The sequence below is a fragment of the Crocodylus siamensis genome, chromosome 3 (assembly GCF_052110815.1).
Source record: "Crocodylus siamensis isolate JL-2025a chromosome 3, ASM5211081v1, whole genome shotgun sequence".
Classification (NCBI taxonomy): domain Eukaryota; kingdom Metazoa; phylum Chordata; order Crocodylia; family Crocodylidae; genus Crocodylus; species Crocodylus siamensis.
Genome location: NC_143397.1, coordinates 126,881,870 through 126,897,263, shown reverse-complemented (window position 1 = coordinate 126,897,263; position 15,394 = coordinate 126,881,870).

Genomic DNA, 15,394 nt, shown 5'->3' with positions numbered 1-15,394 from the left:
CCACTGGCACAGGCAACTCAAGCAAAGGGCTCCATTGCTGGGTGGGAGCAACGTGGAGCCCACATCCCCACTGGGGCTGGTGTGCTGTCCTCTGCATCCAGAAGTTGACCTTGCAGAGGCAAGATACAGAGGCAAGATTTCAGAGATAAGATGCTCTGCCCTTGGGGCTGTGCACTGCCTGGATACAGATAGGAGGTCAGCTGTGCTTGAGTGCCCACAGACCATGATAAGTTGGCTAGGCAGGCCCAGGCCCAGGTGGCTGCTGCCCAGGCCCCCTGTCCCTACTTGCTCCCCTGAGGCTGGCAGCCCACTGGGTGCTGGCTTCAGGCAACCTGCCTCTCCCACCCCCTTCCCAGGACAAGGTAAGCCAGGCTGCATGGCTCCAGACCCTGCTCCCCGACTTCTCCCTGCAAGTCAACCACTCTGCTGCACCACCAGCCAGCCTACAGTGCCTAGGCTTGGGGCACACGGGGCTCCTGGACAACTGGGGTGAGGGGATGGCCATGGCCCTGTCCTTCCCACAAGAAGACTCTCTCTCTCTCGGGAGGTGCCTAAGGGCTTTCCCTTTCCCCACCGTGCTGCCACTGTGTCCCAACCATGCCCCTGCTGTGCATACCCCAGGTGGTGCATGATGTTTGTGCAAGTAGAGGGGTAGCTGAGCCACTATGCCCTGCTGCTGCTGATATTTCTGGTGCCGGGAACACCTGCACTCCTGGTTTGGGAACCTGAGCTACAACAGCATGGCAGGGCAAGCCCTCAGCCTTCACCACTGCCTGGAGGGCTACCTGTGGCAGTGCTACATGTCCCTGTCTCGTGCTACCAAGGAGGACATCGTCACCAGCATGGACACCTTCCTTGGCATGTGATACACATGTGCCCACCCAGCTGCAGGGACATGGGCTTCTGAATAAAGTTCTGAACTGTGTCCCACCTCTCTTTGTGTGTTGTGGCACTGGGAACCTAGGGCCAGGGGAGTGTGGGAAGGGCAGACAGGGAGGGGAAGAAGGGTCAGGGGCTGGGGCCGGGGCTGGGGCTGGGGCCAGGGCCAGGGACTGGGAGGGCCCTCCTGCCAATGTGGGACTTACCATGTGTGCAGGGCTGGCAAGGGTGGTAGCTTGGCCCAGGCCTCCCCATCGGTGATGGCATCCAGCTGTGCCTGGTGTCCTTGACCCATGGTGTGTGGTGGGCCCCCATGTCTTCAGACAAAGTAACCTCTCTTACAAACATGGGCATTTATACATGTACCTTTTTCTTCTCCAACACACCATAAATCCATCACATTGGAGCAGAATCAATTAATAGAGTCTGCAGAGCAAGCAAGCTGACACACCCAGCACTTCATCACGTGCATTTGTATAAATGGCAAAATGCACGTCAGCATGCAGAAATGGTGGCCGCCATTTTCTCAGCACTGACATGCATTTTTCTGTTTATATAAATGCATGTGCCACAGTGCCAGGTGCTTTTAAAAGTGCTCGGTGCTGCAGCACATCCATGTGTACAAATGCCCCATGAGACAAATGCATAAACCATGTGACAGTCATGCATTATTACAACGTAGCTGCTACTGCACACCAGCCTCCCAAGAGCATAAGCAATCATCTGTGAACATGCTAAACTAATATTAAATAAAATTAGTTCATCTGGAAACTTTCCAACTAAAATGGGAAACTGATACTACTGGAATCCTTTACTGACTTCTATTGCTTCTTACAACCTCTTTTCTCAGGTGTTAGGCCCCTGGCATGGTTACATTTTTTGGTGCCTCTGCAAGTAGGATGCATTGTGTGCTGAGCTCCATGGTGCTACAGCTAGACTGCTTCCAGAACCCAGGCTAGGTCTTTAAATCTAGTTTGCATATCTATACACTACACTGCAAACTGCATTGGAGATGAACCCATTTAAGACACCGTGCAGACTTACTAAATAGCCTCTTACTAGGCAAATTGCATTGAACAGCCTATTGGTGTGAAGTTGAATTAATACAGGGCAAGAGCTGAGCCCATGTAACTTGCATACGGTCACAAAGAGAATCTATTGCTGACCCAGGCAATAGATCCAGATCTCCCTTACTACAATCATTATTCCTTTGATTTATCAAAATAATTAAACAAAAATAATACTAAGACACAAAGATAAAATAGTAACCGTCTCATTCAGAAATCCTCTTCCTGCTTATTCTCCCCTTGCATGTTGCCTCAGAGTACCTCAGAATGGCATTTCATTTAATATTGCTGTACAAGTAGTTTCCTCATTCTATTAGAATGTATGTGTGCTACTCTCATTTTTTAAGCTGCAGATCTTTTTACACCTCAGAAAGAAAATACAATCCTGATATAACCAACTGTAAAAAATGTGTGGTTGTGAATTTGTCCAACAAATGTAATCTAAGAATCAATAATAATCATTCCTTTATAACTCAAAACAAATTGCAACAGGCACTGCTTTATTGTTTTATTGTACATTGAGATTTCAGAATCATTAAAAGGCAAATAACCAATCATTATGTAATCAATATAAAGCAGTGCGTATTTGTCAAACAACTGGCTTTTTGACATTTCATATACACATTGATTCCTTCAATAGATTTTAAGATTGTTTTCATCATTGTTAATTTAAACTTTCATGGGTTAGCCATGTTATGTTCTCAAATACAAAAATGTACATCTAAAAATAGAATTTGGCCATATATATGTTACTTCGGGTGGCAAACAGAAGCACTAATAAATACAATTCATAGCAGGATTTAGTAGATCCCATTTTTAAATGTGATCCTCCTCAGATTTATACTCATTATACATACATGACACTTAACCAAAATTTATTTAGCAGTATTTATTGGGTTTACAAAAGCAACTAGCTGCTCCAGCCAACAAAAGCTGTGGTACAGATAAAACAAACAACCCCCTCTCCCCCCAGTTTCTAAGCTTTTGACTTAACCAGCAAAGACACATAAATAAGCATTATTACACCTGTTTTAAAAGGGGCAAATGAGGCAACAAGTTTAAAGACTAGATTTTCTGGGGGGACTTTGATCCCTGAATGTCTCATCAGGAATACAGGCCCAACATTTAGGCACCACTGGCATTCACAAAACCTCTGCCTAACTTTTTGGGACTTACATTTCTACTGGTAGGGTCCCTTGACACCTAAGGGTGTTTTTACACATGCTTTGGGGGTGGGAGCAGGGCTTTAATTAGAGCAGCTCCAAGAGCACCCACAATATCTCACATATCAGTATCCCTGTGCTTCAAAATGGCAGCAGGGGCACTTTAACTAAAGCTTGTTTGAAAAGCATTAGTTAAAGTGCCCCCATTGCCATTTTGAAATGTGGAGATGCTGATACATGAGGCATGGAGGCTGGCTGGAATGCACTAATTAGCACGCTCCAGCAGACTCGATTAATCGTTTAATCGAGTCTGCTCCAATGCACTGTAACTACAGCGAGTTGGAGCAGCCTCCCAGCACGTCTACAGGAACCTCGAGATTCTGTTAGTCCACATGCATAAATCACCAACACTCTGACGAGGTCTGAGCTTCTCTGTGTCTTTTTCACACCTGAGTCTCTATGGGATGCACAATACAACTATTTCCCAACTTGTAATACTTGAAAGGCCTTGTTTGGTAGACCTGCTCAGACCACATCTAACAGGAAACAAAATACTCCTGTTAGAAGTAGAGGTGGTTAACTCCCCCTCCACTCCCTTGCTTTTCATCCATTACCCTAGTAGTGAAAGCATTCACCAGGATGTAGTAGGCCTGGATTCAAATCCCTGGTGGAGTCCTTTAATCATGAGACTACTATCAAAACTCCACTTAAGGCCACGCTGTTGAATGTAAGGGGTCATAACTGCTGTCTTTTGTACTGAACTCTACATTGTCAGTGTATGTCAAGCATGCACTGAGCACATGTAGCAGATCACGCAGCCCCCAGGGACCTTCATTTCTGCTCTCCCTGCAGCAATTCTGTAGTCACCAAAAGTGTATCTACACTGCAACACTGACTCATCCCAGTTGAGCCATTCCCAAACATCCCCTGACAGGCATGCTCCAAACCCAGAAAGATTCAGGAGTCTTTTCCAGTATCCACACCACAGCTTACCAAAGACCAGGATCTCAATGACCAGCTAGATGCCTTTGTTTCAGCTGATACCAGAGTTAAGTAACTGCTGAGAGGGACTGCTTGGGTTACAACTTTGGGTGTTTAAAGTCCATTTAAATTCTGTTTTAGGCACTTTGATCCTTTTTTAAAAAATCTGCTCCAACTACTTCCTCTGAATCTAGTTCAGGGTCACCTAGGAAGTCTATTGAACAACCAGAAATGGAACCCAAATCTCCCAAATCTCGGTTTAGTTGTTAAGAAAAAACAAGCCTTCCTCTAAATTCAATGGGTTTACTTTTCATTTGTATTGAAGATGAAAATCATGCCCATAATTAGGAAAATGAACACTTCATTTTAAAACAGACCTTTTCCTATAAAAAGGTTATAAAAGCATATTATTAAATAAATAATAGCTATGGCCCCCATGGGTAGGAAAGTGGGGAGTTCTCTGTTAATTGCCTGCATGAGTCTAATTCACTGCTGGGTTTTTTCCAACTTACATAATGTAACAAAACAGAAAATGAAACTATGATGAAAGTATAATTGAACAATAAAGGTCAGTACAATGCAACAGAAAAAAAACACTTAAAATGAATTTTCTAACATAATTTAGAAGACTCTTGTATTTGTAATGGCAAAAGTGAAGTTGGTATTTTAATGGTTTTCATGCAGTCACTCTGTGAGCAGTCACCTGAATGAAATCTTATGCTTTAAAGAGCAACAATTTTGATTTCATTATCCAGAACTACTAAACCAAGCACCTTTGTCACTCACTTTTGCTTTCACATTAGCTTTGGTAACAAAATGAGTGCTGAATCAGTGTAATTGCTAATAACACCAATTTTCCTAAGTATCAAATTATTATATGCTCTTGTTATGGATATCACCTACTTACTGTATTACCAGTTTTTATCCTGATAGTTTGCATATCACAAGTCTCATTTGGTATGCTATTCTAATTAAAAGAGATAGAAGCCAACTTCCTGAATTATATAGAAAACCATTAGTCATAGCTAAATGTTTCGCAGCACAAAGGATATCGTATCAACGAGATTTGAAATGGTAGAAATAATTTAATCCAAGCAGAAACCCTGGGAAAATGTTTTAAGACAAAGGTAAAAGCCCTCCATTGACAGGATTAAGATACCCACATACATTTGCAACTGGTATGTCAGTGGCAATTGTTATCAAATGACCCCTCTGCCACTACGGCTTTAGTATGCCACCACTCCGTACTCCCTTCATCCCCTGTTGCTGGATATTTGCCAAGCCTCTCTTTGAATGCCCCTTACATTATAACTCTTTGATAGTAGGCCACTCCAAGTCACTGTTCCCATGTCATCTAGCATGTAATTTGTGAGAAGCTTGTTCTCTGACCTTCACTTAGCAATACCACTGTGCAAATCATTTCACCTGGAATTCCATTAAAAATTTGCCCCCTTTTTAAATGTGTGGTATCTTTTGCCAAAATGCATTCTTGCCCTGCAACATTTTTGGATTAGCATGAATTTCATTGATGTTGGGCATTACTTACTTCCTAACTAGCTAAGATCCCAGTACTAAGCCAGGGCTCCATCCCTCATTTCTTGGTGCTGTGATTCCAGAGCTGTGTAGCCTCCAGTTCAGATTAGGATAGGACACAGAACCTCAGGCTCCCAAAAATACAAGTTGCCACCACTGAAGATAAAGGAAAATGTTCACTGATAACCACTTTAAGGAATCCAGGAATTTGGGCTTATTTTTAATGTTCATATAATTAAACAAAAGTATTCATTTTATTTTATGTTTGTTTCAATGAGGCATAGAGAAGATCCCTAAAGCCTTCTCACAGGTGGAGACCCCAGGCACGTCCCCTGCACAGGAATACAGGATGAAAACTGGGGAATTTGAGGATGGGCCAGATATAGCTCCTGAATGGAGCTAAACACAGTGCCCTGCCTCTAACCTCCAAGGGGGAGGAGAATGTCCCAGAATACTATGGAGAAGACATACACATATAAATCTGCCCCTGTAAATTAACCTTCCCATCTGCTGAGTTACTGCTGTCCATGGTTTGCAGAATAAGTGTTTCACCAGGGAAACCATTTTTTTTTTATCCTCCTCTGACTTTACCGCTTACATGTTAAAAAGAAAGGCTATATTCCTCCAGGCCCCATTCAGCTTGCTATTCTTTCCTAGAGTAAGAAATCATGGTTGCTTTTTGCTGAGTCTGCAACAAAGATGTGCATGCTGTCCAGCTCTTAGCTGTCTGCTCTTCTGAAAGAATATTTCTTGTCCTGAAAAAAGTTCAGGTATTGCAGTTGTATTTACAGCACAGACAGAAAGATCTTTTCCCTAAATCCATGGATTAGTGAGGGGAAGCGAAATGCATGAAATCAGGGAGAGGAGTGCAGTTGACCAGGAAGGCACAGACAAAGACAGGGAGAGTCTTTCATGCCTTTGGAAAAATACAATTTTCTAGATATTAAAGTCAGACAGCTTAAATCAATGATTGTTGATCATGGCACGGTGGTACCATGGGTTGCCATAAGATACTTTTATGGGTGTCATGGGGTGTCAAGCAATATTAGCACTGTTAGGTGAGGAAACACCTACACATGATTCACAAGATAAACCCAGATATTTCAAATAGGAAACCATGAAGTCCAAATCATTCTGAACTTTTGTGGTATGTTTGAGTTCTTTGAAAGAGAAGAATTGTTCTATTATGCTTCTGTAGTCAAGAAACAAGGAAAAGCTAAGAACTGGCATTTTTCAAGGATTGCCATGAGTCTAAAAAGTTTGAGAACCACAGATTTAAGTGGCTGATAACATTAAACCATTGGCTATCAACCTCTCAAACAGATCATACCATAGAAGCAGATCATTCATCCCAGCTATGTTCACAAAATATTCTTCTTTCCCACCAATCCATCACCTTTGGAAATTCTATTGTAATTTGTTATACTATGCCACTTTGTTTTTTTCAAAAGCTTTACTTCATACATCTTGAAAAATAGGTCATTTAAACGGTGTTCAGAAAACAGCATGATTCCATTATGGAACAAAACAATAGGATATTAGTAGAGAGGGTAAGCTGGTGAACTATGTGACATCACAGTGAATGAGGATGGATTGTATAGCAGTGAGTAAACTAGCTGCATTACTTAAATCTCTGTATTGGGATTTTAATTTTTAAGGTGTAGAAGTCTGTGTCATTTTTAAGATGTAAAATATTTGTAAAGAAGGCATAATATATATATTGAACATTAATTAGAAACCTTTGGGGCACATTTTCCAACTTTTCTTTTGAAAACGAAGGGCTTTAGAAACAAATTCAGCATACATTATTTAAAAAAATAATCTGAACAACAGGGTTTTGGCAGCAGAGGTGAATGGGTACCTCAAATTAAAATGATTAAATTATCCTGCACTTCTTAAGTGATGTGTACTAATGAAATCTGAGCTTTTGGAAAGGGCTAGATGTGACAAAACATCATGGAAAATAGCTTATTGTCCTAAATAAAAGACAACTCATCAGATAGAGATCCAGAGGGTGTGAGGCAACACAGGCATACCCCTCTTTGCATTGGCGATGTGTAGTGGGTGCATGTGCACCCCTTGAGCATGGCAGTGCACCCCCTGCCAAAAGGTGCCACTGACAGTGCCAGCGGCACTTGTGGATGGATGCCGCTCACCAATCCCCCCCACACCCCTTGCTGCTGACACCAATGGTGGCGTCTGAGGGAGGTCTGCAATTGCCGCTGGCCACCTCTGCTTGAGGGAGCTCGCTTTGCCCCCCTACCCCCACCCAGCCTCTGGGGGCACGCAGCATTCATGCCTCTTTGGCTGCGCACTGCATAGGCAGTGAGCTCTCTGAGTGCACCGATCTGTCAGTGCAGCTCCGGCTGAGCACTCTGTATGTGCTGTGAGCTCTATGAGCTCACCAGCTGGTCAGTCCTGGGGGCTGCCCAGAGCCCCTGCTTGCATGCAGCTCTGGAGCCTAAGGGGCGAGCATAGCTGCTGTTCTCTCTTCCCTTCCCTTCCTCTCCACCACAATTCAGCATCAGGGGGAAATGGAAGGAGTGACTGGAAGGAATGCTCAGGCCCTGCTTTCACACAGCTGCCCTGGGGCTGGGTGCCAACTCCACTTGTCCCTTCTTTTATTCTGCTGCTGAATTTGGGGATGGGGGAGCAGGAGGGAGGCAAAACTGCTAGGATTGAACCCTGACAGAAGAGCTAGTGTTTTAAGTGAAGTCAAATAAAGTCATTGTTTCCATTTCTTATCTCCTGTGGAAAAGAACTTGCAAATTCCTTGCTTGTAGATAACATGCAGCTGGTAGACAAATGCAACAACTTTTCCTATAATGAATCAGTGCTTCCAGGTCTCCAACAACTTGCTGTCCTCTTGCTTTCTAATGAAGAACCTCGCAAAAGTTTGCATTTTATCTCTAGGCTGATGCTCAGAGATCCAGGTTTTCTGTTTGCCATGGAAAAAAAGCAAAAAAATCTGGACTGTCTTGCTTTAAGGAGAAAAACCCAATTTTCTCCTTTAGAGGAGAAAAGCATAGGAAACGGTGGGTTTCCCCTTGCAGGCTGGCAGAGCCACCAGGCAATGTAGACAGCAGCTCCCACAGCTCCCCACAGGCCAGTCTCGCGGCAAGGCAGGGGGAAGCGGGGGGAGGGTGCAGGGACTGAGGCCCCCATAGTGAAGGACAGAGGGGGTTGGGCAGGGCTATGGCTGCTGTAAAACTGGGGTGGTGCATAGGGCTTGGGGCCCAGGCCCAGAATGTGTGGCTACAGCGCCTGGGCAGGAAGTGGGATGGGGCCATGGGTGGCTTATCTGGCATAGCGCACAGTCCCGAGGGGGTTATGGAGGCACATGCCCCCCAGATTTGTGCATGAGGTGGAGGCAGGTGCAGGCTGCCTGCTGTAGGCTTAGGCTCCCTGCCCTGCTGCCCTCTTCCCAGGACCCCTGCGGCCCAGCTGGTGGGACCCAGTGCAGCAGAGCAAAGTGAGGCAGGGAACCTCAGTGCCACCACTGCAAGCCCCATGCCACCATGGTGAACCCTCCCCTCCCCACCCAGCAGCAGCAGGGATAGCAGCGTGGAGTTGTATTCCTTGCTGCTATCAGGCAGGCAGGGGGCACATCACCTTGGTGGTGCGGAGCTCCCAGTGGTCACAATGAACTTCCCCACCTGGCCCCACCCTGGCCTGCCATGCTGGGTCCCACGCACTGGGCTACAGAGGCCCCAGAGGGAGGGCAGCAGGACAGGGAGCTCCAAGTCTCTAGCGGGCAGCCTGCATCTGCCCCCCAACAGGCTCTGCTCTGGCCATCCCATCCATGGAGGAGGGGGAGCCAGGATCCACGCTCTGCTGCAGCAGCCACCTCCTCCCATGGGTGGCAGCCAGGGTTCAGGCCCTGCTGGCGGAGCAGGGGGCTGCAGCCCCAGGTCCCTGGCCCCATATCCTTGGCAGCTGGTTGGGGAGTGAGGGGCAGCAGCAGGGGTGAGAGGGCTGTGGTTGGGGTGTGGGGGCACGAGTGTGACCCAGGGGGCTGTGGATTGGGAGTGAGGGGCAATGGCACGGGCAGGGCGCCAGCATATCAGGGCTCTTCAGCACCACAAAGCTGCAGCTGGACCTGCATCCTGGTGAGCAAAGGGGACAAGGGAAGCTGTGATCTTCCATGATAAAAAATCCAAAATCAAACACCAACATTTATAGATATTTAGACTGTATTTTATTATAGGGACTGAGGCATTGGTAGGCTTCCAAGCTGCTTTAAAATTGTAACTATATCCATGAAAGATTGTGTTCTACTGATACCTATATATATAGTGGCATTTCATTTTAATCACAGAAAAATGTGGATTTTGGGGGTTTAATCAGAGAATTTGCCATTGTTTTTAAATAAGAGAATTTGTGATTTTTTAAACATAGAGAACCACAATCCCTGCTGATGATACTGTTTTGGAGAAGGCAAATGAAAAGGATACATTTTACCTCATTGGACATTCAAAGTCAAGTCACATATAAGAGTTACCATTCAAACTTTGGGCTCCAGATAAACTACTCATGTCTACAAGCAGACAAGATTCTTTGGGTGAATCTGATATCTTTTATTAGACCAACTCAAATAGCTGGAAACATTCTTTGCAATTATTTATATTTTTCTATAAAGAATTCCCCCCCCCCAATAAGCTTCTTTCTCTCCTGCCTAATTTTTTTCTTCCCTTTCCCCTTTTCAGTTTTACTTTGGAACCATTACAGAGATAAGTAATCAAAAAGCCTGAAAAACTTCATAACGAGAATGTCTCTGCTTTGTCTTTTCAGTTAACACTACCTCTCCTGAGATACTGCTGCTGCAATATGAGTTCCATGATTATACCCTCAGCAATATGTCAGTTCAGGCTGTTGGAGACAATTTATAATTATTGACAAATCTTGGTGATTACTGGCTGCTTTGTAGGGATTACATAAGCAGCTGACTGTAATGGTAAAGGGATACCTCTTTTCCCCACCCTCCATTTTTGTTCAATTTAAGTATAGAAAGATTAGACTAGAATGTACTACAGCAATATTTTAGCTCTTCAGTATATTGGGTCAGGCTTAAGCTCTAGAAAGCAAACAAAGTTTAGAGATCATCAGAGACTCTAATAATCAATATGGATTGACTATCACGTTTGCTGCCTCTGTTTTGTTGTAGAGACTTCTTAGCCTAGCTACAAATCCATTGCTTTGAAAGATTTAGGGTACTGGCTGTTCACTTTGGCCTGGTTCAGCTGTATTGTGTTCTGGCATAAATTAATACATCCAGAATGCACTTGGTTGGCCAATACAAAATTTCTTTAAATTTTCAAAAACTGTATTTGAACTCTTAAAAAGAATCTGAACAACATGGTAGACCATGTCTTGGTGAGTGCAGGTGTGCAGTATGTGGCACTGCAGACCCATCGGTGGCACCACATACCACACATTCAGGCATTTCCCATGCCACTACCTTGCAGTGCAGGGTTGTTGTTTTTTTAGCCCCTGGAGATCCAGAGATCAAATAACCTATGCAGAAACAAAGCAGGGTGGTGCATGTGGGGACAGTGTGTGCTGCCTAAAACCAGAACCTGGCTGGTCAGAGCCATGCTTCAGCTGATGGCCAGGCAGGAGCGACACAGCTACTTTTGCAGGTGCACAGGTTGCAGGAGCAACACAGCTGCAGCTTCCCCTATCCCCAGTACCACAGGTAACACTGCTGGGGCCATCAATTGGCTCCAAGATCAGACCCAGAGAGTGGTGGTTGACAGCAGCGAGTCATTATGGCGCTCTGTAACCAGTGGCATCACCCAAGGCTCTGTCCTTGGACTGGTTCTCTTCAACATCTTTATCAATTACATGAACATTGGTGTCAGAAGCACACTGGCTAAGTTCCCCAATGACACTAAACTTTGGGGCATACCATCCACACGTGAGGCTAGGCTAGTGATCCAGGCTGAGTTGGATAAGCTTTGTAAGTGGGCAGACACAAACCTGATGACATTCAATACTGATAAATGCAAGGTACTCCACCTCAGAAAAAAATCCCACGGCATACTTATAGGCTCGGCAGCACTACACTTGCTAGCACCATGGCTGAAAGAGACTTGGGGGTCATGATTGACCACAAGGTGAACATGAGCCATTAATGTGATGTCGCAGCTGGTAAAGCAAACAAAACTCTTGCTTGCATCTATAGATGCTTCTCAAGTAAATCTCAGGATGTCATCCCCCCACTGTACTCGTCCTTGGTGAGGCTGCAGCTGGCGTACTGTATCCAGTTTTGGGCTCCGCAATTCAAAAAGGATGTCGAGAAGCTTGAGAGAGTCCAGAGGAGAGCCACGCGCATGATCAGAGGGCAAGAGAATAGGCCCTATGAAGAGTGGCTGAGAGCCATGGGACTCTTCAGTCTAGAAAAGCACAGGCTCAGGGTGGACCTGGTGGCTGCTTATAAGTACATAAGGGGTGTGCATCAGGATCTGGGAGAACATCTGTTCACCAGAGTGCCCCAAGGAAAAACAAGGACCAACAGTCATAAACTCCTACAAGACTGTTTTAGGCTGGATGTAAGAAAACATTCCTTTACTGTCTGAGCCCCCAAAGCCTGGAATAGACTCCCTCCAGAAGTGGTGCAGGCACCTACTCTGGACTCGTTCAAGAAATGCTTGGATGCTTATCTTGCTGGGGTCCTTTGACCCTAGCTGACTTCCTGCCCCTGGGGCAGAGGGCTGGACCTGCTGTTCTTCGAGGTCCCTCCATCCCTAACATCTATGAATCTATGAATTGTGCTGGCCCCACCCGGTGTAACATGCCACACACCAGAGGGCACATGGCAGAAGCATTCCCCAGGGACCCAAACATCTGTGCTCATCTGGACGCGGCCATACTGTTTATGCTGGTTACCCAAATCACACTAAGAACTGGTTTAGCTGGAACCATCTTTAAACTGAGTCAAACTGTTTTCCATACTGGCTCAAAGCCCAGCATAGATAATGCTGAATATTGCACAGCAATACCAATAGTTTGGGACAAGTACATAAGAAATATATTATAACTAGCTAAATTTGAAGGGGCATTTTAAGTATATTTAGTTCAGTGGAAATATGACTATAATGTATCACTGTGCTTAAGAGAGAGGAATAGACAGAGCTTTAAAAATACCTTGTGTGTTTTAAAATAACTTAATTTGTTACAAAGTGTATAAAGAAAAAAACCTCTTGCCTGAGACATAATGTGATGAGTTAAGATCAAACCAAACATTTATAACATACTTACAGCAGTCACACTGTATGTAATTAAGATGTATTCCCTACCTAAAAGGAGGAAAGCTTACTTAATATAGGAAAGCCTGGGGGGATTCTTAGATGATAGATGTTACAGAAATGTATTGTTGTTTTTCATATACAAAAAGGTGATCTCATACTTTGCAAGAGGCAAGAATTTCTTAGCCAAGACCAAGTGCAGTTGGTCCATTAAAAGCTACAAGAAATCATTGCCCCTCTCATAATTCTTGAACCACCGCAGCTACAGCACCACTCTAAAATTACCAACTCAGACTTTAGCATTCCACAGACAACCAATATCAAATCCAAGGGCTAAATCCTATTTTACCCTTTATGCAACTAAGAAGAATTTGCACACAGTTTAGATTCTATTTCCACCTGTGAGGAAACCAGATTGCCCAGCAAATGTACTTCCTAGGAGTAAAATAGGGGCAGGTCTTCCCACCTTTTAACCCAATAATTTAGCACCAGGCAACAGGAAACACTACCAAACAGCCTAGGTTGTAGGCATTTCACACCCAGAGAGTTTTAAACCTGCACCTTCCACTTGCTAGGAAAGTGCTCTAACCACTAGACAATGGGTTTGTTATGGCCCAGAGCATTCTTCAGCTTTTCTAATGGAGCTTGAACATTGCACCTTTCATTTAGTACTCATTAGATAAAAACCAGTGGGATAGTTTCTACTACCTCTCCAGTTCAGAGCCCAGGATTCCCTGCTGCCCAAGACAGCCTCTGTCCCACTGAACCAGATTCCCTCTGGCTTCAGTACTTCTCCTTGTGTCCACATACCTTCCCCTCCTATCTGCCCCACAGGTCAAGTACATAACTGCCAGCTAGTCACATGAAGGTGAATTAGGATTTAGCTCCAAAACACTACCCTGATAGATTCTTGATATTTGAAATTAATTGTATTATCCAAAGTCCTCATTTTTCAAAACACAGCATACCTGAAAAGAGCCTTTTTAAAACCTATTCAAAACCTAAAGTTTCAGAAAATATGTGCATTGCTGTCAACTGAGTAGGACACACTAATTCTTTAAGCAGATGAGAGAGTATAATATATTATCTTCATTAAATTATGGGAAAAAATACTTCATTTTAGCAATAAAAAAATCAGGCAGGTTTTATTAGCTATAAAAAGTGATTTACAGGTTAATGGGGGGAAATGAAATAAGTAAATAATATCAAGGTACACTCATACACATATATGCATATTTTAAATAATGTAAATTTTACTATTTATTTCTAAATAAAAATGGGTGAGCCTCTGGAAATCAGAATTAAATCACAATTACTCTAGGGTATCTGTAATGCTTTGATTTATCTCTGCATGTTAAATGTTACCTTTGGATTTCAAGAAAGGAAAGAATATATAATCTCTGTCTTCCCCTTTAACAACTGAATGGATTGAAGATCTCTCATCTGATCTGCTCCTTTTTTCATGTATAGTCTCAGTTCAGGAAATTCACCAGCACAATTAACAGCTAAACACAGCTGCACAAACAACAAATGTACTAGGTTCTAAATTGTATAATATTGTTAAAGAAATGAGTAAAGAAAACAAATAGCTATTAAAAGCAATATGAATTAAGTCAGAGGCTGCAGGGTGTACCTTGATGAACATATTATTAAAACTGCCCAAAGAATACATGATTGCTTGTCACAAATTAGGATATGTTCAAAAGTAGACTGAAGCTTTGGATGTAATCACTGAAAGTCATGAAGAGCACCTTTCTCAGCCTTAGAGATCAGGTTATTAAATGCATTCTTTCACCTGGGCTATTAAGATATTAGATGCTGCAGAGTTGCTGCTGCAACAAAAAACTGAATTCACCCCAAATGGACTAGCTTTATAGACTTCTGTTTATCTTTGTCTTCAGAGAAATTTGCCTTGGATCAACAGTGTCAATAGCAGCAAAGTAGTAGCTGTCCCATCACTTTAAGGTGTAAATTGGGCTTCAGTGAACTTTCCATAAATCAAAGTGCTTAACATGATTTCTTTCCACATTCCTACATTTCCAAGTCAAGTTATAATTGTCTTGTAGAACTGTCTTCATACCCTGCTATGGAAATATGTTATTTTCATGTACATGTAGGGGAAATCTTTTATAAAGTTTTCTGGTGAGTGTGAAACAGTGTAAATGATTTAGTAATACTGTGACTTGAAATGTGTGTAAATCCTACTGTTGTGTACATGTATTCTATTTACATTTGGATCATTGAACCTTCTAGTGTGAATGTTGTTTCTTTCCACCACCCTTGTCTCAGACATTTCTGGGTCCCTTTTCAGTTGGTCCCTTTATGCAAAATCACATGCACAGTGTAACACCAAGAAAATGTGTCTAATATGAAAATCAGGAACTCAGCATGGGAACATGCTACCATTGTGCATTCAAATAACCAACTTTATGCATGTGTTTGTAATTTCCAAGGAACTCTACAAGTTTAACCACTATGTCTTACAAGTTATTATGTATTTTTGAACACACACATATATTTATAT